Raw genomic sequence first — 25,521 nt, forward strand, 5'->3', positions numbered from 1 at the left:
TATGCCAGTCCACTCCTGAGGGTGACAGCTTTGCACTGTTCTTTCCCTTCTCGTTTTGGTAATTCAGTATGGCCTGGAAAAGAACCTTGTGGTCTATTCTTCAATTCATTGGCGAGTTGTCCCAATTGGGTCTCAAAATTCCTCATTGATGCCGCTTGGGATTGTATCACTGCGTCGGTTCGGGCCATGTACTCCTTCATCATATTCTCAAGATTTGAGTTGTTATTTTGAACTGGTGGAGTCTGTGTTCTCTGATTGTACTGCTGTTGCGGTGGTGGGATGTATTGCTGTGTAGGTGGAACATAGGGCTGCTTGTTCTGTTGGCTCTGCCCTTGATTAAAACCGCTCGAACCTCCTTGTCCTCCCCATGAGAAATTAGGGTGGTGCCTCCAACCTGGGTTGTAGGTGTTCGAATATGGGTTAAAGTTCCTATTGTTCCCATGTCCTACATAAAAAACAGAAGCAGGGTTATGTGGACAATTATCATAAATATGGTTTTCACTGCAGAATGAACAAATGAGATCATTGACTTGGCAAACAGGGGCAGGAGTGCAATAATCCGACTGCACAGGTTGTATCGGCGTGGCTAATGGATTTTTTATTCCCAATGCCATCTCTTTCAGCCTCTGGTTCATTGTAACCATCTCTTTTTGCATCGAGGTCGCAATGTCCAGAGCCAAAACTCCAGCTGGATCTTGCTTCTTTGGTGCTGCCCTAGATCTTTGCGAACACCATAGTTCGTTGTGTGAAGCTAAGTCATTTAGGATGTCAACTATCTCGTTGAATGTCTTCTTTGTAAAGGCTCCGTTGGCAGCATTGTTTAGCATCATCTTAGTAGGATGATCTAAGCCTCTAAAGAAATGTTCTATCTGGATGCATGCCGGCAAGCCATGGTTCGGACATTTCCTGATTAGTTCTTTAAATCTCTCCCACGCCTCGTGAACAGGTTCACGATCATACTGTCTAAAGGAGATGATCTCCTCTCTGATATCAGCGTGGCGAGTAGGTGTCACTATGGGGCAAATGGACCCCTCCAGGTCGACGTTGTCGAAGGTAATGAAGGAGGTCGGTCTCTGCTCCCTAATGATGCATACCTCGCGCCTGGCTTCGCGAGCTAGCTCGTTTCTTTTATTTCCAGATTAGCCCCCCACTTGGGCCTCCGAAAATGGTATTGATGACCGCAGGTCGGTCATCTCGGCGAGGTGGCGTCCTCGAACGCTTCCTCTCTTCTTTCTTTTCCACCAAGTTGGACCTCGGTTTGCCAACGAATTTTTTGAAGTAGCCATCTTGAATGAGATCTTCAATCTGACGCTTAAGTTCCTAGCAGTTCGACGTATTATGGCTGTGATCGCAACGACAATATTTATCTTTATTGCGCTTCTCTGGGTCTCCTCGGAGCTTCTCAGGTCGCTTGAGGAGCTTTTCCATCCCAGTCTCCTCAATGTTTGTAATTATTTTAGAGATTGGGATGGTGGTCAGAGTTTAACGCTCATAAGGTCGGCTCCGGCTGGGACCATTATCCGACCTCCAATACTCAGCTCGGCCACTGGAGGAAGATGACCCCTTGTCCTTAGACTTGGACTCAGCCTTCCTCTTCTCTTATCTGGGTTTTTTCTGGTCAATCTGCTTCTCTGGTCGGCCAGTTTTGGTTCAGAGAAGTTCCTGTCTGTCAATGACTTTTTTAGCTATTTGCAGCACTTCGATGAAAGTGGCTGGGGCTTCTTCTCCAAGCTTCACGGTTAAGGTCTCATCGGCCAGGCCGGTGAGGAAGTAGCACATGGCCGAATCATCGGACCAGTGTGCGACCTTCAGCTGCTCCTCCTGGAACCTTGTGACAGTTGGGTGTGTTGCCCTAAACTCGTAGTTTGTATTTTGTAAAAACAAATGTCTATTTAATAAAGTTTTATTCAATAAATTTGTTGTTGAATCATAGCTTTGCATTGTCCAAAATCCAATAAACTAAACATCCAAGGTTATTTTTGATGTAATCGGGACAGTATATATACTGGGTATATAGTTGATATACGGGGTATATATTTGATATACCCTGATATATGAATGGATAATATCCCGTGAATAACCTAAAGGGTCTATAGTATATGGATAAGGTTGGGTACTTTATCCTGGCAACACTATGGATACGCCCACTCTGTAAAGGTTACTGACGACTCGATCCAGGTCGTTCGTGTGGAGACATGCGAGTGGGGGTATCCTGTACAATAAGTTTGTATAAGACCGAACCGCGAAATAGGCAATCTTTAGGTGTAACACCGTTAACTAATAGATTGCTATTTCTTAGGATGACCAGACAACTCATTCTCAATCCTGAGTGAGTTATGGACTCCTGCCCGTGAGAGCTCGTCCTTTGATCTGTATGGATGAGAGTGGCCCGAGTCGCTGACTCAATATTCCTACCATTTTGGGGATGAGACCGAGTGGGGAGCTGAAAACATAACTTCACAAGATGGAATTCACTCCTCCCCACTTTAGGGGAGTAGATGAGTGTTCCCTTAAATGCTGACTCCGGGACTTGAACAAGGGGCCCACCCTCTCATTGGCTGAGAGAGACTTCCGGTTATTGGTTGGACCATAACCGAGTTGTTCATTAGAGGAGCAGTGATGTTTAAGGAGTAAGATGTAACTCAGGGGTAAAACGGTAATTTGACCCAACTTGAGTTATGAACACTAGTGAAGGATTGACTCGTCATTAATGGTCGTATATCCATGGACACGAAAACATTCTGCAGTGAGAAGAGTGCAATTGCGGGTCTTTAGTGGAATGACCCGTAGTTAACAAATCTAGATTAACTCAGTCAATGAGTTTGACCGATTAATCTTGCATCGTTGGAGCTTCGGATCTGTAGGTCCATTAGGTCCCCTTGCTAGCTCGTAACGGGTAAAACGAGGATCAAGTTTTTGGAAGAATTTGAATTGTTCAAATTACTTAAAGGGATTATATGTATATTGAAACATTATAATATATAGTTAATTGTGAATTAAAACTATAGGTTAAAAATAATGTGCATAAGATGTACATTAAAACTATAGGTTATACGAGAGAAATGTTATAGAATATGATTCTATTTTTGTGATAAATAATTAAGTGTTAATTATTTATTTGATTTATATATATATATTAATTATTAATTGGATTAATAATTAATAATTAATAATTAATTAATATGATTAATTAATAAATTAATTTTATATTTTAATTATTATATATATATATTATATATATTAATTATTTATATAAATATATATATATATATTATTAATATTATTAATATTAATTATTAACTCCCCTGTATTATTGCAGGGGAGTGGGGAGTTAAGTGACGTGGGGTGGGAGTTACCCCACTGGTTTTCTGGGGAAAATTTGCAGAAAGGTTCTGCAAAAACAGAACATCACGACACTCCTAAGGTGAAGCTCTCAAGGTCTCTCTCAACTCTCCCGAACACTCAAAACAAAACGCTCCCACAAGGAAGACTCGGTGGTGCTGTTCGGGTGGTAATCGTTGAAGAAAAGTTCTTCAAAGGTAATAGCATTCCTCTGTATTTTCCTTCTTTGCAAATTGATTTTGTTTCTCAAATGTCGCGAACAACGGTCCGCTTCCGCTCCGGGATTCGCATCCCTTCAGTGACATATTCTCTCAGCGTCTCACCCTCCTTCTGTTTGATGGTGGCGAGGTGAGTTGCTGTTTTTCTATCATAATGTCGAGAAGAGAATTGACTAATAAACTCTTTTCTCAGCTGGGAGTAGGTCGAGATCGACTTGGCCGATAGTCTTCGATACCACAAGCGCGCGCTGCCGATGAGTGCAATCTGGAAGGCGCGACACTTGATTGCATCCGTTGCCGCCTGAAAATCCATGAGGCCTTCGAAGACCTCAACATAGTCTTTTGGGTCCTTAGACCCATCATAAGGCTTCATGGTCGGAGTCTTGAACTTCGGAGGGATTGGAGCCTCCAAGATGTCCGAGGTGAATGACGATTCCCCTAGGTCGCCATCATCGAACGAGCTTTCTTTTTTCTCGCACCTAGCCTTCAAGGCTTCAACCTGAGCATCGAGCTTGCTCTTAAGCTGGTCGAACTCCTCCCTTGTGATCATTCCTTCGGGAGTTACTAGGTTGTAAGAAGATTCAGCCTGCTGGTTGGAATTCTTGTGCGAGCAGGACGGAGATCGTCCCTTTCAGAGAGACGAGCTTCTCTTTCTGTTGAGATGATCGCGGAAATCACCTCTCTGATAAGTGTACTCCTCATCTTCATCTCCTCCAGGGTGCTCTTCATCGACTGGGTCGAGGTGAAGACTTCTTTGTTCACGCACCTCTTCGCGCGCCGGCCAATCTTCAGATCGAGACCCAGCACCTGCGGCTTGCACCATCTCGTTGTACATTTCCTCCATAGTGCGCATCTGGGTGCGCATTGCCTCCATTTCTTTTTGGAGTGCATCAAAATTCTCCATGGTAGGAGTTGGGGCTGCTCCTCGAGTGGTTCTCCTCGAGGCACCACCTAGGCCGCGATTGGCCTTAGACGGTTTTGGATGTGCCGGTGGTAGGACGGGCGTGGTGATGCGTGCCGAGCTACGGAGTGGTTCGGTCCCAAGGCCTTCATGAATCTGTACCTCTACCACTTCTGCGCAGCCTCCCTCTGGTGGCCATCATTGGCAGCCAGAGCTCTTCGGTCGGCCGTGTTAGTTGAGTTTGCTGGTTGAACCATCTTTGTTCACGCTTTTTAGATCGGGATGACTTAGACTGTCCTTCCCCACAGACGACGCCAAATGTTTACGCAAAGAATTGCACAACGCTGTTAAACGAACCAAGCTCGAACCCGGTCCCCGGTTTGACCTGAACTCAAGAGTGAACCTGCACAAGAGGGCAAACTCTCAGACGCTCAAGTCAGTGTAGGTTGGGCTCAATATAAAGTTCGAGATGAAATTCGATACCTGAGCAGGAAATGAGGCCCTCTATTTATAGGTGGCGGGTTCGACAGTACTCACGACCGGCGGTTACCTTTGTCATTTTTCACGTCGAACCATTCGGGTTTGAGCAAATCGAACCCGTCCAGGTCGGACTGGGGCTTTTTACACTTAGCCTTGTCGATGGGGGAACCCAATCACCTCGGCAGGTTCGAGGTGGACTGGGATACGTTACTCCTTGAACACCAATGAGAATCCTCCACGTGTCCCAGGTATTTTTACCCCCAAACACCACCGATGGTTGTCCCGATTATAGAAAATGTGCAATATATGTTCTACTGGAAAAAATCTCACTGACCTAGAACGATTATAGAAACCATTTGAAACACGAGAAAAATGGATCCGACACTTTAGGAATTGATTAGTCATATGAGGACTGAGAACGCTAATCGATTGAAATATAAGCAAAATTATATTTCCGCAATTTTTGTTAAAGCTAATTTAGTTTAATCTACTGCTTTAGACCGCTAAAAAAATGAAAAGAAATTCCAGAAAGACAACAATAAAAGATTTCATTGTTGCTATGGTAATGAGGCGAACCTACTAAAAAAAGAAAAGTTGATAGGTTACTTGATACAAGTGTCAGCTTCCAAAAATTAATCTTTATTCACCTAAAAAATAAATGAAAAATAATTATTAAATCAATAAACTTAAAAGAAAAACAACATAAACTATATGATACATGAATATAAAATTATATACAGAATCAAATACATTATGCCATTTCGTATATTTAACTAAAAGTAAAATACAAAATAAAATTATATAGAATTATATTCAATTGTGATATTTATTTATTTTTCTTATAGAGATGTAGGGTAGATCCCTCTCTCAAATGGGGTTTCTCTTCTCTCCCTAAAGATTGAGTTTTTTCAAAGGAGTTAGAAAAAAGAGTGAGAAGGGTGGCCAATGGCCAATGACTTGCTCCCCTCCTCTCCTTGTCCTCTTCGTGAAAGATGTTCGTTTTCTCAATCTTTGAGATCAGGTAGGTGAAGCATCTAGCGGGCCGGGGGGGGGGCATTGGCTTACTCCCCTCCTCTCCTTGTCCTCTTCGTGAAGGATGTTCGTTTTCTCAATCTCTGAGGTCAGGTAGGTGAAGCGTCTAGCGCGGGGGGGGGGGGGGGGGGGGGGGGGGGGGGGGGGGGGCGTGGGGCGAGGGGCGTCGAATCACTAAAAGGCCTTGGTGATTCTCCAATTTGGTAATGTGAAGATAGAAACCACAATGATTCCAAACTGAACTTCCCTCGTCTCGTATCCATGGCTTTCTTTTTTCGCTTGTTCGTCAAGCTTTCGAGCAGCTCTTTCAACTGCCGCCTAATCTCCCAACATGCTAAAAGACCGAGAGCCTAATCTTCTGGTTGAGTTTTTTTTTTCTGAAGGTGTTCCTCTCTTCTTTGTTCCAGTTCTTTCATGGTTTTTCTCAAGAAGTAAGTAGCATAGATCGATATATAATAGGGACCTCTCTTACTGTTGTGGAGGCGATTTTCTAACAGGGCTTTCTTTCCTGTTGGTTTCTATGATGGTGAACGATCATTGGATATCGATAGTGTTGTTGCGATTGACAAAATCAAAGGCAACATTGTTATGTATAGTCTGTAACTTCATCATCAGGCGTCTTGAAGAGTTATTAGACACAAAATTGGAGAGGGCACTTGCATGCGATTTCTTGGGATGACCTTTTATCTTCGTTGTATCATAGTTTAGAGAACTTCCATGGTCCGAGGGCAAGGATGACGAATCAGAAGGTGGACAACGACAGAGGTGTAGCGACGATCGGCTTGAACGCAGTTTTGGAATTTGTGAAGGCTATTAGTCTTAATTGTATTGAGATCCATCACTAGCGTGATTTGGGGGGAAGGGGGAATCTGTCTAATCCTTCTGAGAATAAGGCAACATTGGAGTCAATTATTTCCCTTCTAATCCTAAAGAGGTGTGCCATAATTTACAAGATCTCTCCATTAATTTAGGAGTCTCACTCAACATCATTGAATGAGGTTGAAGATATTGTGACTTTGGAGGAGATGTTTAATGTGTTAAAATTTGATCATGTCCCTAGTTCATTTAACATACAAGTTATTTTATTAGCCAAGTGTGTGATTTATGATCATTTCTCTAGAAATAATTGTTTTCATTTGTAGATTCTCATTGTGGTGCGTGGTCACCACTACTCTACTCATGTAACCTTTAGTGGTTCAGTTCTTTTTAATGTAGTATTTCTTTGATAAATAAAATTGTGATATTTATTTAATTTAAGGAAACCAAAATGACAAAGGGAACAAAAAAGGAAAGAGGCAAAACAGGGAGAGAAAATTTATCCCTACAACCCCTTTTAAATTTCCCCATCATTTTAATAATTTATTATAAAAAATAATAAAATAAATCTTTGGAAAATGACTAGTTTTGCATTTTTGTAAGGAAAAAAATAGATTTAGTTTGATCATTGGAATTTGAAAGATATTATGCCATTGGAAAGGGATAAGGTATATATGAATTGTGGAATGTCAATGGGGAAATTAAAACATGCCAACTTTGGATTGACTTTCCTTCCATTTCATTAAGAATAAGGTTTTGGATGCCTAATAATGGAAACAACTTATGCCTTATTCCTTGCCTCTTTATAACATTAATTTGCCTCATGAGTTTCTTAAGAGCCAACCTTAGTTGTTCCACCAATAGGGAATGTCAAATCTATATATATATATTTTGTTTTTAGGACCCCTCAGAAAAGATGGTATTCTCTAATTTTATCTTTATCTACACAAATTTTTTGATGTATTTTTTTAGTACGGGTGGACGAATTCGAATTCATGATCTTTTGATTAGAAATAGATGTCAATTATGTCTGCTCATGTTTGACAAATTTATTAATGTGTTTATGCACTTTTTTTTCATGTCATGCATTACTTAATAAAAGCGATTAGATAACTGTAGTCTATAGGTAAAGTCACTTATTCGTTCTCTTGAAGTTGAAGATTTAAATCTATACATCTTTAGAAATTGGGTTTTCTTTATATTTCAATTTTAAAAACACGTTTTTTTTAATATTTTTTGAATAATTAATTATAAAACAATTAAAAAAGAGACCATTACTCATAGCAATCTGATCTAAAATAATAACAAATCTAGCACAAGTTAAAAATGTATTTGCAAATAAGGCATAATTATAAAAAAAAAAAAAAAACTCATCAACAGATCTCAACCACATACGTCTATCAATGATAGATTCAATCTTGTTGAGATATTTATAGATTCATTAATGATTTAATCATGTTTAATAAAATCAATATTCATCTATAATAGACCGTTCTTACTACTAGATTATATCAAGACGTGTGATAGACTTTATTAGTAAACCATTAGACATTTGTCTTTGATAGACACTAATAGATGCATGATAAATCCTTATTAAAGATAGACATCTGACATAGATGTCTTAACCTACGAGATTATCATATTTGTAAATATGCAAAACTATTTTCCACCTCTTACTATTTCAAACCTTTCAAAGTTTTTTTTTCTTTATTTTATTTTAATTAGTACAATATGTGGTGAGGAAATTCAAACTCGCAATCTTTCGATTGGAGGTATATACCAATTACCGCGAACTATGTTCGCTTTGACGAGATTCTTGCAAAGTCGAGGATAGATAAGGAGGCATATATTGAATTCTTGACATACCACTGTTATTATTGTCCTCTCTATTTTTGTATTTATATATCACTTCCACCCTCTAATCTAAATTGATGGGTGTTGATATGATTATAGTTCAAATAGTTGAGATATTAGTAATGGTTCTTAACAAAGCTGTATGTTTAAATCAAAATTAACATGCATTGGTACGATGATGATAACACATTAATTGATGGAGTTAATAATTTTGGAAAATTTTAGGTTCAATCTATGTACTTGTTAATGTAACTCGACTTTAATTCATTGAATTGAATTCTAAATCGACCTAAGTTGTGAATTTGATATAATATGCTAGTTTGAGTTGATATTTTTAAGTTTATAACTAAATAAACCATATTTAGAGAAGACTGTTTTTGTGAGGGTCCGATCTTTTTTTGTTTAATTGTTTTAGTAAATCATCATTTCTCTGACCTGTCTTAACCAGTTGAGTTATGTTCCGGTTGCACATCTTATGACTGTGTTGTTAGATGTTTTTTTTTAATTCTATAAGTGTCGGTGATTTATGTCAATCTAACCATAATTGAATAGGTAGGTCGCTTATTACTCACTTTTATGATCAACATGCAATCGTTGAACTTATGTACTTCTAGGCGGGGACGGGACTGAGTGTTAATTTCATAAACCAAAAGTAAAAATAAACTTTTAGAATTGTTTTTGAAATAATAGCGAGAACTTTAATAGTCGAGGAAAAACCTGTTTTATTTTACTAATTTGTAAGGTTTAAAAGCTTAAAAATATCATTATCAAATGGTTTGAACCTTTTCCATTTTTTTTTAACGTATAAAAATTAAACTTTAAAGGTCAATGCAAATTAAATTTTATTTTTAAATAGAAGGAAACTCTTTTCCACTTTAGAATATCACACAAAAATTCACATATAAAGTTGTTGGATGTTTGGGGAAGGGAATACCTGGACACGTGGAGGACCCCTATTGGTGCTCCAAGATGGCTCATGAGTCATGCCCAGCTCGGATAGCCGAGATGGCCGCCACTAACGCCGACAAATGCTAGGTATGAGGGCCGAGGTGAACGTGGCCCATGTCTGACCTACCGGGGAGCTCGGTAGGGGCCGATGTGAGCAACTGTCTGCGGCGTGATTATCGGGCGTAACCGTCGGTCCCGAGATTACCGGGTGTAACCGACGGTCCCGAGATTACCGAATGTAACCGTCGCAAGATTAGCGGGACTACCACCCATAAGTAGAGGACCTCACTCCCCGATCAGGTACGACGATTTCTGGCCTCTAACTAAACTTGGAATCCGACCTATACTGACTTAATCGTCGGAGTGCTCACCTTTTTGTGCAGGTCCGCCCAAGTATTCAGGTCGGTCCGGAAGCCGAGTTCGAGCTGCAATCTGGAACACACTGTTGTGCATATCTTGCATAAACATTTGGCGCCGTCTGTGGGAAACGACAATCTAAGTCATCCCAATTCCTTTAAACCAACACGCGAGCGAACATGGTTCAACCAGCGAACTCGACCAATACGACAGATCGAAGGACTCTAGCTGCCAGCGATGCCCACTAGAGGGAGGTCGGAGCAGCAGCGGTAAAGGGGCAAGGTCACGACGGCCTAGTAACGGAACCCCTCCGCAGGTCGGCACGGATCACCGCACCTGCCCTACCGCTTGCGCACTCGGGGACGTCCAAGGCCACCCGTGGCCGAGGTGGGACCTCTAAGAAGGGCGCCCAGGGTCCAGCCCCGGATCCAACAAACGAGAACCTTGATGCGCTCAAGAGAGAGATGGAGGCAATGCGCACACAAATGCGCTCCATGGAGGAAATGTATAACGAAATGATGCTGGCTGCAGGCGCAGGGTCCCGATCTGAAAATCGAGTGACGCGCGTGGACGTACGCGAGCAAAGGGGTTCCCACCTCGGCCCGGCCGAGGAGGAACGTCCCGAAGACAACGAGAGCGAGGGGTATACTCGCCAGAGGGGAGACCTCCGTGAGCATCTCAACAGAAAGAGAGGCTCGTCTCTCCGAAAAGGGCAGTCACCATCCCGCTCACACAGGAGCTCCAACCAGCAGGCTGAATCCTCTCACAATCCCGCAGGGATAATCACAAGGGAGGAGTTCGACCAGCTGAGGGGGGAGCTCGATGCTCAGGTGGAGGCCTTAAAGGCCAAATGTGAGCAGAAAGACGATTCACTGAACGATGACGACTTGGGAGAATCGCCTTTCACCTCGGACGTTTTGGAAGCACCAATCCCTCCGAAGTTCAAAGCTCCTACCGTGAAGCCTTATGACGGGACGAAGGACCCCAAGGACTATGTTGAGGTCTTTGAAGGCCTCATGGATTTCCAAGCGGCATCAGACGCAATCAAGTGCCGCGCCTTTCAGATCGCGCTTACTGGCAGCGCGCGATTGTGGTATCGGAGACTGCCAGCCAGGTCGATCTCGACCTACTCTCAGCAGAGAAGGGAGTTCATCGCCCAGTTCTCTTCTCGGCACTATGACAAAAAGACAGCGACCCATCTCGGCACCATCAGGCAGAAGGAGAGTGAGACGCTGCGGGAGTATGTCACCAGATTCCAGGAGGAGCAGTTGAGGGTTGCACACTGCTCCGATGACTCGGCCATATGCTATTTCCTCACCGGTCTAGCCGACGAAACCCTCACGGTGAAACTTGGAGAGGAGGCCCCGTCCACCTTCGCCGAGGTGCTTCAGAAGGCGAAGAAAGTCATCGATGGACAGGATCTCCTCCGAACCAAAACCGGCCGACCAGAGCGAAAGATCGGCCGGGGCAGAAGCGGGAAAGATGTAGAAAGGGCAGATCCCAAGTCCAAGGACAAGCGATCCTTTTCCAGCGGCCGAGCTGAGTATCGAAGGGCGGAGAACGGACCTACCAGGAGCCGACCTTATGAGCGCTTCACCCCGACCACGATTCCAATTTCCGAGATCCTAACAAACATCGAGGAATCTGGAATGGAAAAACTACTCAAGCGTCCTAAGAAGCTTCGGGGAGCCCCGGAGAGGCGCAGCAAGGACAATTATTGCCGCTTCCATCGTGAGCACGGCCATAACACGTCAGACTGTTGGGAGTTGAAGCACCAAATTGAGGATCTAATTCAAGATGGCTACTTCAAGAAATTTGTGGGAAAGCCCAGGACCAGCTCAGCAGAGAAAAAGGAAGAGCGAAAGCGTTCAAGGATGCCGCCCCGGCGCACTGACCGACCTGCGGTCATCAATACCATTTTTGGAGGGCAAGCGGGGGTCAGTCCGGACATAAAAGAAAGGAGTTAGCTCGTGCGGCGAGGCGCGAGGTGTGCATCATCAGGGAGCAGGGGCCGACCTGCCCAATCACCTTCGACGGTGCAGACTTGGAGGAGGTCCACCTGCCCCACAATGATGCACTTGTGATTGCTCCCTTGATTGATCATGTGGTGGTCAGGAGAGTGCTGGTAGACGGGGGCGCATCCGCTAACATCCTGTCCTTACCGACCTACTTCGCCTTGGGATGGACGAGGTCGCAATTGAAGAGAAGCCCGACACCGCTGGTTGGGTTCTCTGGAGAATCGGTCATCCCAGAGGGTTGCATCGACTTGCCGGTCACGCTGGGGCAGGACCAAACTCGGGTCACTCAAATGGCCGAGTTCGTGGTAATTGACGGTAGATCGGCCTATAACGCCATCTTTGGGAGACCCATCATCCACTCATTTCGGGCCATTCCCTCCACACTTCATCAAGTTTTGAAGTATCCCACCCCCAATGGCGTGGGCACGGTCTGAGGAGAATATACCGCTTCGAGGGAGTGTTATGCCTCCGCACTCAAAGGCTCATCGGTCTGCGCCCTCGAAACTCTCGCCGGTAGGGGTGGGATGCTCGAGTTCGAGGCCGACCTGTCGAGGAAGGAATTTGCCGCACCCACTGAGGAGCTCGAGCTTGTTCCTCTGCTTAGTCCCGAGAAGCAGGTAAGCATAGGAACCAAGCTGGGGGCCACCGACAGAGAGAAGCTAATCCACTTCCTCAGATCCAACTCGGACGTCTTTGCGTGGTCCCATGAGGACATGCCTGGCATAGACCCACGAATTATGACGCATCGCCTCAGCATAGATCCATCATTCTGACCTGTGAAACAAAAGAGAAGACCTATAAACAAGGAGAGGAGTGATGTAATTGTTGAGGAAGTTAACAAACTTTTGAAAGCTGAATACATAAGAGAAATTTCGTATCCCGAGTGGCTCTCCAATGTTGTATTAGTTAAAAAATCTAACGGCAAGTGGAGAATGTGCGTAGATTTTACGAATTTAAATAAGGCATGCCCGAAAGATTGCTTCCCACTGCCGAGGATTGATCAGCTCGTGGACGCCACAGCCGGGCACGAACTGCTCACCTTCATGGACGCCTACTCTGGGTACAACCAAATCAAGATGCATGTCCCAGATGAAGGTCATACCGCTTTCATAACAGACCAAGGTCTGTACTGCTACAAGGTCATGCCCTTCGGGTTAAAGAACGCAGGAGCGACCTACCAGAGAATGGTGAACAAAATGTTCGCCAAGCAGATCGGCCGGAATATGGAAGTGTATGTGGACGACATGCTTGTCAAGAGCAAGCAGTCTAAGTCGCATCTCTCCGACCTGACCGAAGCCTTCGAGGTCTTGAGGGCATATCAAATGAAGCTCAACCCGGCTAAATGTGCCTTTGGAGTCTCTTCGGGAAAATTCCTTGGCTTCATGGTGAACAACCGGGGAATCGAGGCCAACCCCGAAAAGATTAAAGCCGTGATCGAGATGGAGGCACCTAAAACGCTGAGGCAGCTTCAGTGCCTCAATGGCAGGATTGCGGCCCTGAACCGGTTTGTTTCAAGGTCGACAGATAAGTGCCTTCCTTTCTTCAAGGTCCTGCGAAAGAAAAGGGCCGTTTGAATGGACAGCGGAGTGCGAGCAAGCGTTCCAGCAATTGAAGAGCTACCTCTGTTCGGCACCTTTGCTCGCCAAGCCCATGCCGGGGGACAAGCTCCAATTGTACTTAGCAGTGTCTGACAGTGCCGTCAGCTCGGCCCTAATCAGGCAAGAGGAAGCGCGGCAAAACCCGGTCTACTACACAAGTAAGGCTATGACCGAAGCCGAGACTAGATACCCTCAGATGGAGAAGTTGGCTCTCGCTTTGGTCACCTCGGCCCGACGACTTAGACCATATTTCCAATCCCATACGGTGGTGGTGCTCACTAACTTGCCCCTAAAAAGTATCTTCCATAAGCCGGAAGCTTTTGGACGCCTAATGAAGTGGGCAATAGAGCTAAGTGAGTACGACATCCAGTTCGAACCCAGAACTGCGTTGAAAGGACAAGCAGCGACAGATTTCATAGCCGAGCTCACACCACCCTCCGAGTTGCGCGAGTCCGACCTACCTTGGACAGTCTACGTCGACGGATCCTCCAATGAGAAGGGGTACGGAGCCGGGGTCCTCTTGCTCGGACCAGGAGGCGAGCGATTTGAGTACGCCTTGCGGTTCGGCTTCCAGACTTCTAACAACGAGACTGAGTATGAAGCATTTATTGCCGGCCTGCGAATCGCTAGAGCATTGGGGGCCTCTCGTGTTAAGGTCTTTAGTGACTCTCAGCTGGTTGTGAGCCAGATCAAGAACGAGTACCAAGCCAAAGACACCCGAATGGAGAAGTACTTGGGCAAGGTCAGATCGTACCTCGCCCAGTTTCGAACTTACGAAGTAAGCCGGATTCCACGAGCAGAAAATTCTAATGCTGACGCCTTGGCCAAGTTAGCATCGGCGTACGAGACCGACCTTGCCAGGTCGGTCCCCGTCGAGATCTTAGATAATCCTTCGATCTTGGAGCCAGATCTGATGGAGATCGGCGCTCCAGAATCCTCATGGATAGACCCGATCGCGGACTTCATTAAGGGCAACTCACCACAAGACCCCAAGGAGCGCAGAAAGTTGGCAAGGCGGGCAGCTCGGTTCGTGGTTCGAGATGGGGCATTGTACCGACGTGGCTTTTCCCTGCCTCTATTGAGATGCCTAACCCCTGAAGAGGGCCTGTATGTCCTCAGAGAGATCCACGAAGGGGTGTGCGGCAATCACTCAGGCGCTCGGTCGCTGTCAGCCAAAGTGATCCGACAAGGATACTATTGGCCGACCCTCAGCCAGGACGCCAAGAAGTTCGTTAGAACTTGCGACAATTGCCAACGCTACGGAACCATAATCCACCAACCTCCCGAGCTGCTCACCCCCATCTCGGCCCCGTGGCCATTCGCGCAGTGGGGGGTAGATATCATTGGTCCTTTCCCCTTGCGCAAGGGTCAGACCAAGTTCGCTGTGGTCGCTGTGGATTACTTCACCAAGTGGGCCGAGGCCGAAGCGCTCTCCCACATAACGGAATCCAGGGTCACGTCCTTCGTATGGACGAATATCATATGTCGCTTTGGTATACCGCAGGCCATAGTGACAGACAATGGGAAGCAGTTTGACAATGCCAAGTTCAAAGACTTTTGCAGCAAACTTGGCATAAGTCATCTTAGCTCGTCCCCCGCACATCCGCAAGCAAATGGGCAGGTGGAGGCAGTCAACAACATCATCAAGCGAGGCATCAAACTTAGACTGGATTCCAAGAAAGGCAGGTGGGCCGAGGAGCTACCAGAGGTTCTATGGTCGTACCGGACCACCCAACGAGAGTCGACGGGTGAAACCCCGTTCTCCCTGGCCTTCGGCTCCGAAGCTGTAGTCCCGGTTGAGATCGGCATGCCATCTGACAGAGTAGAGCATTACGAGCCTACGACAAATGAGGAAGAGCTGCTCCTCAACCTCGACTTGTTGGAAGAAAGAAGAGCAATGGCCCAGCTACGCCTGGCGGAATATCAGGGCAGGATGGCCAGACACTATAATGCCCGCGTTCGACCTCGGGCCTTTCAGGTCGGACATCTGGTCTTAAGGAGGGTCCAAACGCATGTGGGTACCCTTGATCCAGCCTGGGAGGGCCCGTTTGAGATCAAGGGCATAGTCTGACCTGGGACGTACATATTGGCCGATCTGAAAGGAGACGTCCTCGCGCACCCGTGGAACGCGGAGCACCTGAAGCGTTATTATCCTTGAAATGCCAAAAGGATTTTCAATGAATCTGTAAAGACTGTTCCAAAAGAATTATGATCGGAATAAATGTGATGATTTAATTTCATGTTTCCGAGTTCGACCAGAAATTAAATGGGGGCCACGGACTCCCACGCGATCACATTCCAGCAGTTGGTTCAAATTCAATCCTCCGAAGCCTAACGGTACGAGGTGCGATGCCAAAACCACTGACGAACTTAAAATTCAAACCTTCAAGGCAAAGAGGCGATGTGCAAAGTTCAAGATGATCAAGCCTCCGAACTTGGGGGTACGAGGAACGATATGAAGAATAGCTACGGACTTAGGATTTTAGCCTTTTAACCTTTTTTAAGTTAAGGGTGAAATGTTAAAAATCCAGAGTTGGTGCAATGTATTGAACATTAAGGGATTCAAACTCAAGCTTACAACTATTTTAACTGAAGGCGCGACCTCAAAAGTAAGAGGTGCGAGGTGACATTAGCTGCTGTTCAAAGGAAAATCAAAGAAAAGAGGTTTCCAACAACAAAGTAGAAACAAATGGGAGCCTCTTTATTGAATGAAGAGCAGAGCCAAGGCTTATATACCTTGCAGCTCTGCCCTGACACTTACAAACAAAAAAGAAAAGGGAGGAAGAACAGCGAAAAGCCTCGTGAAGGGTGGTCGCCTAAGAGCCTGCTTGAGGAGCGCCCTCTTGAGTGGAGCCGACCTGGTCCTCTTCGGGATCGGAGTAGTCAGAGTCCAGATCTCTGACATACTGATCCACCAACGCTTGGGGGACAGGGGTGCCGCCAGGCCCAGACGCCCACTTCTCGGCATACCTCCTTTTCAGACCGCTGAGATCGATCTGAAGGTCGGGCATGTCGGAAGCAATGCCCTTCATGAGGAACTTGAAGCCCGCGTCAGAAAAGTCCTTGGCAAATCCATCGAAGTCAGGATGTTGCCTAAACGATTCCTCCAATAGGACTCCATTGCTGAGGCGCTCCTTCGCCGTCTCCAGCTCGGCAGTCGCATGCTCCAGCTCCTTGTCCTTCGCTTCAAGCACCTGGAGCATGTCGTCCTTCTCCTTCAGGAGCTGGAACTTCTCCCTCTCCAAGCCCATGGTGATAGCGTGGGCAGCTCGGAGTTGGGCCTTGCGCCTGTCCTCTTCCTTCTTCAGCAGCTCGGCCTGGGACTCCACCTCGGCCTTCAAAGTCTCCACCTCAGAGTGAGCCTTCAGCAGCTCATCCTTCATGGTGGAGGAAGCAGCCTCCAAGGCCGCGGAGAACTCCTCTTTCTCCCTCGCTGCCAGAACTTCCCTCCCATCCAGCTCGGCCTTTACAGCCAGAGCCGATTGAATGGAAGCAACGAACGCCTGAGAAACGGTACGAGGAAAAGTTAGACCGAACTACCTGTTGGGCGAAATTAAGCAAAAATGGGGACACTAGTCTTACCTCAGCGGCGTAATCGATGGTCCTCTGCAGAACGGACCCAGGGTCGCTCACAAATTTGGACGCCCTCCTGAGGCAGCGGTCCAAACTTGCAGCTGAGATGTGGGACACCTGGTCCCTCACCCCGGAACTTGACGACTCAACTCTGAACCGTGCCGTCACGTCGGACGTCCCGCCCATCCTGGCCGCAGGATCGTCCACCCGATCTGCGAAACTTGCAGGCAAGACCCTGCAAGCTCCGACCTCCGAGGGGGAGATCGCCTTCTTTTTCTTCCTTCTTCGCTTCAGAGGGGCTTCCTCCCTCACCTCCTCGCCCAAAGGCGGGGCGTCCACCGCCTCGGTCTGGGCGTCCACCGCCTCAGTCTGATCTCTGGGGCGCTTCTCCCTCGAGGGACCCCCAGAAGACTCCAGCTCGATCAGTGGGGCTGGATCTTCCGAGGCAGGCCCTGCCACGGCAGGGGTGGCAGGTTTCGAACTCTGGGCGGTCTCAAGAGCATGGGCTCGGCCCTTGGACTTGCGCTTCACGCTGCTTGCAAACCCGCAAACCATGGCTGCGAAATAAAAACAGGGGTCAATACAAGGTTAGAGGAAAAAGGGGAAGGCAAGCTTGGCATACCAAGTTCAGAGTTCGGCCTTGAGGATTCAATGGGACGAACTGCAGGGTTGTAATCTAGCAGCCCGGACTCAAGCAGCAGCTCGTCCGTCACCAGGGTTCCGACCTTCCTACCCCTCGGAAAGCGCTCCTTGTAGTATTTCAGCGTGTCGAAGGAGGCTTGCGTAAGCTCGGGGACTGGTCGGATTGAAACTGCACAAAGACAAAATCTGAGTTAGACCTGAATGACAGAAGAAAATTACGAAAAGCAAGAACTACTCCGTACCTAGGTTCCCAAACCTAGTGGGGACGTCAAAGAAGGAACGACCTGACTCGTCCTTTGCGAGCCATTCCCCGGAAGCGTAGAACCACTTCCTCACCCATCCCTTGATGGAGGTCGGCCCCATAACTATACCGCCTGCGTCTTTCCTTGCGCACATATAGAACCGACCAGGCTTCTTAGCTATCCTTTTCGCTTCGAAGCACGCGAGGAGCTGGTCTACGTCCAACAGCTCGGCCTCCTCACTATCCCGAGCTCGTAGCCAAAAGAGGATGGCCAAAGCGAAAATGACACCCCACCCATTGGGGGCCACTTGAGCCGGAGCCAATCCAGTCCGGAAGAGAAATTCTTGGACAAAAGGGTGAAGGGGAAGTCTGAGGCCGTACTCAAACATTTTGAAGTAGAGAGTGACCCCATCCCTCTGGAGGATTGTCAGCTCTCTCCCCCTCCTCCGGAAGCCTGAGGAGGATGTTCTCAGGGATAGCGAACCCCCTACGAAAGGATCCGAGGTAGTGCTCAGGTATCCTAGAAGGGTATTCCAAACCCTGACCTGAAGTGGAGGCGTCACTATCCTCCCCGTCATCGGAGATTCTAAAGTTTTCTATCTCCTCGAGCTCGGACTCTAACCTACGAGCTAAATCGGAACCTAGGTTGCTGCTAATAGAGGACGACATAACAACTACGTTCGAAAGAGAGAGGGAAGAGACCGACCTACCAAGGGTTCGAGCTGCCTTCAGATCGAACTCCAAGAATTCAGGGAACGTAAGGTATGATCTGAAGGATTGGGGGCATTTATAGCCCGTCGGAAGAATTTCCCCACCGTACACGTGTAATCAACGAGCGGCTAGGATCCTCTCTGAGATCCGAAGCGTGGAAATATTTGAATATTCCGACGATAAATCTTCCGCGACGGTTGTATTTTCCCATGAATAGGAAGTCGCCACGTGTCCAAAGCAAGTCGAATGAACTTATTTGCCAGGTCGAGATCGGACCAGATAGAGAGGGGGCCAATGTTTGGGGAAGGGAATACCCTGGACACGTGGAGGACCCCTATTGGTGCTCCAAGATGGCTCATGAGTCATGCCAGCTCGGATAGCCGAGATGGCCGCCACTAACGCCGACAAATGCTAAGTATGAGGGCCGAGGTGAACCTGGCCCAGGTCTGACCTATCGGGGAGCTCGGTAGGGGCCGATGTGAGCAACTGTCTGCGGCGTGATTATCGGGCGTAACCGTCGGTCCCGAGATTACCGGGTGTAATCGACGGTCCCGAGATTACCGAATGTAACCGTCGCGAGATTAGCGGGACTACCACCCATAAGTAGAGGACCTCACTCCCCGATCAGGTACGACGATTTCTGGCCTCGAACTAAACTTGGAATCCGACTTATACTGACTTGATCGTCGGAGTGCTCACCTTTTTGTGCAGGTCCGCCCAAGTGTTCAGGTCGGTCCGGAGGCCGAGTTCGAGCTGCAATCTGGAACACACTGTTGTGCATATCCTTGCATAAACATTAGAGAAGAACCATTTTGTAAAATGTCCAAATTAATCAGAATTATAATACATATTCAATACATTTATTATGTTAGAAAATTGGAAAATAATTCATTTCTTACCCTAATATATTTAACTAAGTGATTTAATTTTAAACTTTAAAAAGGTTTTTTTTATTACATCAAGTTGAACTAGAGGCTTGAGTAAATGGTAAAATTAATATATTCTCAAAATTAAGTTTGAAAAATTTTCGTAAACAAACAATTGTATCAAAGAAAATTCAATCAACAAAATATAAAAGCAAGTTGTGGAAATAACCAAATTTAATCAGGAAAACCACCAAAACCTCATCAAACTCGGTTGATGTAGAATTCTTGACCTTTAAGTGGATGAGCCTAATCTATGAAGAAGCAAGGTATTCGATGGAAGACCTTCAAATAGAGATCGAGTAGACACTCTGATGCTCAAATCAGCAAATAGTTCGAGGTAATTGCTCTCAAGACGAATCGCCAGAATGGCATACCTGCACATGGAGTAAGTCTCTAGTTATGTTTGTAAGAGTAGGTTGATGGGTCCCACTCATGCAAAATCTGGAGTGCGATTAGTGGGTAGTTACAAGTGGTTTTGTGATACGACTCATCGGGTAAACAATACATTAATGTTGAGGTATTGCTTTTCGGAACATCCGATCGGAAACTTCAAAACCTCAGCCAATGGTAAAGTTCTCCTTACTAGTCCATGTGTCTGCGTTATTTTTTATCACCTAAAAAATTTAATCATGAAAACACCAAAACTTTACCACAAAATATGTTGGTGTCCAGATTCAATAACAAAAAACTCTAACCTTACAAAGCCATAAGAACAATCAGTCTACAAAAGTAGTCTTCCAATAAAAAAAAGTGCATGCAACTATTAAAATTTTAAAGTTAAAACTTGACTCAGTCAATTAAATTACGGGAACGTATTTCTCCCATAAAAACTATATTGGATGTGCAATCAAAGCCACACACTGACTAAGACATAGGCAGTTTCATGAGGTCCATTTAACTGCGCCGCTCCCTTCTTAGTAAATAGGGCAGCAGGTTTGGCATCCACTAGAAAAGAGAGAATCCACTTCAGATAACCACGCCTCTACATGGCACTAAAGAGAAGAGAAAGGAAAGGAGGCATTCGTCAGCGTAGGAAGGCCCACCGAGCGAAGCTCTTTCTTATAAGTGAGGGACAACATCTCTCCATCGGTATGAAGCCTTTTAAGTAAAACAAAAAACAAAATCATAAAAATTTATGTCCATAGGACAACCATACCATTGTAGAACAATAAATTACTTAGAACACTTGTCAATAAATAAAAATAAAAAATTGTTCAAAATAAATCCCAATATTTATATCCATGTAGCACAAAGGAATTTAAAACAAAAGTGGTTCCTTTTAGATTAGATTCATATATTCATTCAATTTGAAATAAGTTGTGAATTGGAATTAGGAGCATTTCACTCATGGCCATATATTTAAAGATTATAAGAGAATCCTAACTTTTAGCTTTGCAAAACCAAACCAGCTCTATAAAAAGTGACCTTCCTAAGCTTTTCTTCTTCTAAGAGTTAGATTTGCTATCTAAAAGACATTCTCTTTGCTTTCTCTCCCTCAAGGGCTTCTGACATGACTGCCAAACATGATTCGTCGCATCGATGCCCGTTGCCCGAAGCCCTAGGGGAGGGATGCAAAAGGTATGCCTTGCTAATGTTATAGAAAGTTGAGTGATCTCTCGGTCAAAATATTTTGGTGATATAATTTCCAAACATAACCTATATATTGCACATATATCTACACGAGTGGCAGATCCAAAAATTTTGAGTAAGCTTAATTATTTATAAATGTATTGTTTTTAGGCTGACAAAGTCATTTTTAGAAATACATTCTCTATGAACTTGATCTCTATTAAAACTGTTATTACTTTCTTTCAATAGATATGATGATCATCAGGTTTCTTTTATAGTATCTTTCCATTTAGATTCTAAATTAAATATTATTAATATTCATGGAGTTACATCTCAAAATCAATTGACGATGAAAGAGTAGCTCACTTATATTATAAATCTTTGTTAGGTCACTTGTCTTTCAATGTGGGATCCTTGACATGCACTACTCAAGATCATGGCTCTTTTGACTCATTGATCTTGGCTGAATTTCAGTTTTGGATTGTATGCTCGTTTAAGCGTTTTGGGCTACAATAATAAATTTTAGGGAGGAAAGAAAATAGAGAGAATAACAAAATACAATTTCATTGAATTGAATCCTTCAATTTGGATACAAACCTCCCCACCTATTTATATAAGAAAATTCATAATCATAATAGGAATAGAAAATCAAAATCAAATAATATAATTCATAATCATAACTTTAATTCAAATAATATCTAATAATATTATCTACCCAATAAAATTCAAATCATAATTGAAACCTAATACTAATATAATTCCAATCATATCAAATTACATTATTTGATTAGATTTTCTATTCATATCGTGACTATGAATTTTCTTATATAAATAGGTGATTAGGTTTGTATCCAAATTAAGGGATTCAATTTAATGAAATTGTATTTATCATGGTATCAAAGCCTACCTAAGGTCAGTAGAATTTTTTTTTTTCATATTTCATTCCGTATTTTTGTGATGCTGGTGACATATAAAAGGGTTGAATGTGTTTGAGAAGAAGATGCGTCGGGGAATTGTTTAGAGATAGCTATAATATTTTGATTAGTGCAATGTTTGTGAGGAATTTTTTTTGATGATTTAGTGGTTTTTGGGGAGTTGTTGCTTGAGATGATTGATAGATGATTTCTACCTTGAAAGTCGGTGGTCTCTCTTCCAAGAAAATCAAATTCGTGGTCTTTCATGTCAGAAAATTTAATTGGTGGTCTCTTGTGCTAGAAAAATGGGTTCATGGTCTCTTGTGCCAAAAAAAGGAGTTCGGGATATCGTCGTTGTGACCGTGTTATGATTTGCAAGCGATTTGACCTTCTTCCTTGCAAGTGGAGCATTTTGTAACTGGCGAACTTCCACTTGAGGAGGGTGATATATGATTTGATATTATCCATCATATATTAAAAAATGCGGATGTGAAGAAATTTTTTATAAACAAAATTATCTTTCATATTTTATTAAATACCATACCTACCCATCATTAATTGGTGTAAGTGGTTTTTTTCTTTTTCTTTTTTTTTTTTTGGAAATTTGGTGTTGCCCGTAGTCAAATTTATTAGTTTTTTTTGGATTTTTTTAAATATTTTTGTTGATGATATTATTAAAATTAAATATATTAATTTATTTGCCTTTTAGAATTCTATTTCACCTTCATTTATTTTGCATTTAAAATGTTAGAATATGAAAACTTTTATCAGGATTATTTAATAGTGTTTAATTATTGAATACTAAAAGTTGCAGAATCTCGAAAGTTTTGAAGCCCATCTTTTTTACAACTATAAAATGACTCTCTCCCATCCATTTTCAACAAAGGTTAGTTTTTTCCTTCTTCTTCTACTTTTTTTTTGTTTGTTATTATTTTTACGTTTCTCTATCACCATTTATTATTTTTAAAGTTTCTTAATTAGTGCAGTTGATCACATTCCAATTTTTCAGATTAGTATTGCTTAACAGTCATGAACCTTGGTGAAAGGTACATATATATAATTCATTATTCTAATATAATTAATTATATTTATATATTTAAAATTTTGTTTATTAAAGATTTTTTTTATAGAGAATATTAACAATATGTTTTATTTTTAATAAAAAGACGTTAGTTTTGTTCAACTAAATAACCTCTCTATTCTTCATTTAAAATATTCACTATTAAAATTTATGATTTTTCATTTTTCACTTATAACAATTAAATAAATTTTTAAATAAAGTACAAATACACATTAAAACTAATAATTCAAGTACATTCATGAAATAACAGTGAAAAATAATATAAAAAATTTGAATATACATTTTATCAATTTATTCCTAAAAATTAATTTAAAAAACTATAATTTTATCTATAATTATAATTGATACTTAAATTTTAAAAGTGATAGTGTTTTAATAGTTAAACAAGGTTAAAAAAATAAAAAATAAAAATATATTAAAACTAATAATTAGATACATTCATAAATTTGTTATTATCAAATAAACCTCTCTATATTCTTTATTTAAAACATTGATTTTTAAAATTTGTGATTTTTCATTTTTCACATTTTAATAAAGTTATAAATTTGCTTTTATCTCTAATTATAATTAAAAATAGAATTTGAGAAATATAGTGCTTAATAATTAAACAATGTTTAAAGAAATAAAAATATAAAAAATATTGTAACTAATAATTAGATGTATTCATAAATTACGATTGCAAAATAAACATCTCTATGTTCTTTATTCAAAACATTCACTCATGAAATTTATGATTTTTAATTTTTCTTTTCACTTTGTTTAGACAATTTTTTTTTTCACTTTTAGTAATTAAACAAATTTTAAAATAAAAGTTAAAATACAAAACTAATAATTTAAAATTAATAATGGAAATAATGTGAAAAGTCTTAGTATACATTTTTTTCTCCATTTGTTCCTAAATTTAATTCTAAAATTTATGATTTTATCTTTAACTATAGATTATAATACTATCTAACTATTTAAAAATACTGTAACTTTTTTTAAAAATATATTGAAACTAATTATTTCATAAAATTTAAATGACAAAAAGTGAGAAATGTGAATATGAAGTTGTTGTCATTTTATTATTAAAATTAATTCTAAAATTTATGAATTTATTTTAATTATAATTAATAATTAAATTTCAAAAAGTTGTAACGTTTAATGGTAAAATAATAAAGGTATAAAAATATATTAAAACTAATTATCACATAAAATTGAAATACAACAAATGTGAGAAGTTTGAATATAGAAAAGTTTTGTCAGTTTATTTTTAAAATCCTTTGCAAAAAATTAATTTTAAAATTTATGACGTTATTTTTAATTATAATTATTGACGATGAAAATTTAAAAATTTTAGAATTCTAATAGATCTGCAATCTCCCTCACATTTTCTACAACTATATCAAAAATTCTCCCATCTCTTTCTTAAAAAAAAAAAAAAAAAACCCTCTCATCTATTTTTTACACACAATTAAACTTTTACATAACCTCTAAGTTTGTTTTTATTTCTCCTTTCTATTTCCCTTGAAGAGCATAATTGACTAAGTTTTTTTTTTTCTTTTTTTACTTTGAATGGCAAAGTAGTGTTATCTAGTCATTAGTTTGATCTAAACAATAATAAGAGACAAAGATATGCTTCAAGAAAATAGTCTCAAATACAAGAAATATTGACTTAGATTTAAATTAAGTTATAACGTACAACGCACGTGTTAAGTTAACAGTTAGAATATAAGTATTAAGTTTCCAATTATGATTTGTATTAAAAAAAGAAAATTTCCAATATGAATTGGGTTTATTGGGTAGATAATATTATTAGATATTATTTGAATTAAAGTTATGATTAGGAATTATCTTATTTGATTTAGATTTTCAATTCCTATTATAATTATGAATTTTCTTATATAAATAGGTGGGTAGGTTTCTATCACGGATTCAACTCAATGTGTATTTTGTTACTTTTTCTATTTTCTTTCCTCCCTAAAATTTATCAAATATACAAGATTATTAAAAATAAAATAAAATAAAAGGTTATAACATAAAATAAGAATGACAATAATTATAGGTAGAAAAGTAGTTGAAACATGACAATTTAATATTCTAGTCCAGCTTTTTTTTTTACCAAATATTATATTTAAAATAACCTAAAATAGCAAAATTCATAGCATATATCATGTGATATAAAGTTAAAAATGGAGCTTAGACAATTAATTATCTCCAAATTTTTCAACTTCATTCTGCAAATTTGAAACTAAGAATTATATAAAATAAGAAAAGTTGAATCTCAAAAAAAAGACATCAGTAAAATAAATTACAAAAAT

At 41.9% G+C, this 25,521-nt stretch overlaps 1 non-coding gene across 1 annotated transcript; it reads left to right on the top strand.

Annotated features, from left to right (window-relative positions):
* Positions 1-885: 885 nt before the first annotated feature.
* On the top strand, positions 886-992 carry LOC148208284 (small nucleolar RNA R71). The gene has a single exon (XR_015789134.1). It is a non-coding gene; the product is annotated as a small nucleolar RNA R71 (small nucleolar RNA).
* Positions 993-25,521: the final 24,529 nt, after the last annotated feature.

This window comes from Momordica charantia, assembly GCF_013281855.1.
Source record: "Momordica charantia cultivar OHB3-1 chromosome 11 unlocalized genomic scaffold, Mcharantia_2.0 BLBB01000011.1, whole genome shotgun sequence".
NCBI classification, from domain to species: Eukaryota; Viridiplantae; Streptophyta; class Magnoliopsida; order Cucurbitales; family Cucurbitaceae; genus Momordica; species Momordica charantia.